This window comes from Vidua chalybeata, chromosome 12 (genome assembly GCF_026979565.1).
Source record: "Vidua chalybeata isolate OUT-0048 chromosome 12, bVidCha1 merged haplotype, whole genome shotgun sequence".
NCBI classification, from domain to species: Eukaryota; Metazoa; Chordata; class Aves; order Passeriformes; family Viduidae; genus Vidua; species Vidua chalybeata.
Genome location: NC_071541.1, coordinates 17,410,917 through 17,412,641, shown reverse-complemented (window position 1 = coordinate 17,412,641; position 1,725 = coordinate 17,410,917). Strand labels below are relative to the sequence as shown.

Genomic DNA, 1,725 nt, shown 5'->3' with positions numbered 1-1,725 from the left:
GTGAGTGCGGCGGCCGGAGGGCCCGGTCCCGGCAGCGCGGGGGCTGCCCCGGGGCCGCGGGGGGGCTCGGGGCACGGCCAGCTCCGGGAGTGTCGTCGGGCTACGCGGGAGGCGCCCGATCGGGGGGTGGCTGCCGCGCCTCACGGGTTGTAGGCAGGTGTAGGGGGTTCTCGGCTTTGGGGTGTTTGTGGGCACGGAGAGTCCTTCCGGGTTTGGGGTGTCTGTGCTTGCAGGGAGTGCCGCCCGGTTTAGGGGCTGTCTCTGGGTTATGGGGCGCCGCTGGGCTGCGGGGTGAGTCCGGCTTTGGGGCAGGTTCCTGGGTGCGAGCACGGCAGTGCTGCCCGGTGGTTGTGGGTTGGGGGTGCCGGCAGGTTGGGGTGCCACGGGGACCCACGCCTGGGGTGAAGGCAGGGCGCTTTTGTGATCCATGTCGGGCTGTGCTGTTTCCCCTTGCCTGCTGCGAGTCTCGGGGCTCGGCCGGCAGCTGCCAGACAAAGTTGTGTTGGCCGGCCTGGCTTCTCGGCCTCCTCGCCTGCCTCCAGTCGCCTCCACTTCAGCTCTGGTTGCTCCTGTGTTGTGTGTTCTGCCCTGCTGCTGCAAGCTGCTTGCTTTTGACAAGAGAAGGGAGTTCAGCCCGGGGCCGCGCTCAGAGCAGGGCATCTGTGCTCCTGTGAGTCGCACATGGGGCAGATGTGTGTCCCCCTGCTCTGCCCTTTCTCAGACCTGTTGAAAGCAACATCTGCTCCAACTGAGCAAACACCCTGGCACTGCAGCAGTGCCAACACTGCGTCTCATATGGTACCAGTGTGGCAATGCTGCATGCTCTGCTTTGGGCATTGATGCTCTGCTTTGGGCATTCAGGCTGTTTGGGCAGCGCTGGTTACCAGAGTGGCTGCCTTTTAGGAGAGCCATGGGCACTCCTGACTGCCCTCGGGTGTTTTTAACTTGTTCTGACAGAGCTGAAATCATGTCATGTGTCGAGTACTTTTAGGATAGTACACATTGTGCTGTCTGCTCTGCTTTGGTAGTAAATGAGGAGTTTCTCATTATTGTTTTATCTCTTGTTTTGAGTTCCTGACACATCATTCAGAGCTTTTGATCGAGGTTGGTTTTTGCTTTGTTCCCGCTATTTTGCTCAGCAGTGCTGCAGGAGGGGGGCCGGGCAGTGTTGCTCCACTGCTGAGTGCTGGGGTGGTCCTGAGGAAAGGAGTTTTAGGAAACCCTTTCCCAAGTCTAGCTGAAGCTCATGGGAATTTGAGTTGCTGTGGCACTTGTGGCACTTGGCACTCCTTTTCTGGAGTCACTAACTTTTCTTGGGTTCACCTTAGTTTCTGCTCTGCATGAGATTGCCAACAAGCATTTAATTCCTGCAGCCTTTGCTCCTGTTGCATCTTCCTGTTGCTCTGTGTGTCATAAAGTGCTTTGACACATGGATGTCCAGGGACAGTCTCCCAGTGAGGGTTGGCTATTGGAACAGTTGGAAGCAGGACAGGGGTATAACCTAACATTTGGAAGCTGGATGGAACTATCCACTTGAATGTATTCTTTTTGTCCTGGCACACGTCAGCTCTGATAGCATTCTAGTGATACCAGGAAAGTTCCTGAATCTCTAGTCTAGTGGTAGATTTTCACTTGTAAACACTATTGTATATTACCTGTCTCTGCTTTTGTCTCTGTGACACTGACAGCTGGGTCTTTCGCTTTGTAGTCAGTGATATTCTACTG

At 56.0% G+C, this 1,725-nt stretch overlaps 1 protein-coding gene across 1 annotated transcript in view; it reads left to right on the top strand.

Moving 5' to 3' along the window:
• Window positions 1-1,725, top strand: part of RNF123 (ring finger protein 123) — a 47,738-nt gene that overhangs the window by 76 nt on the left and 45,937 nt on the right. The gene's annotated exons all lie outside the window — the stretch shown is intronic.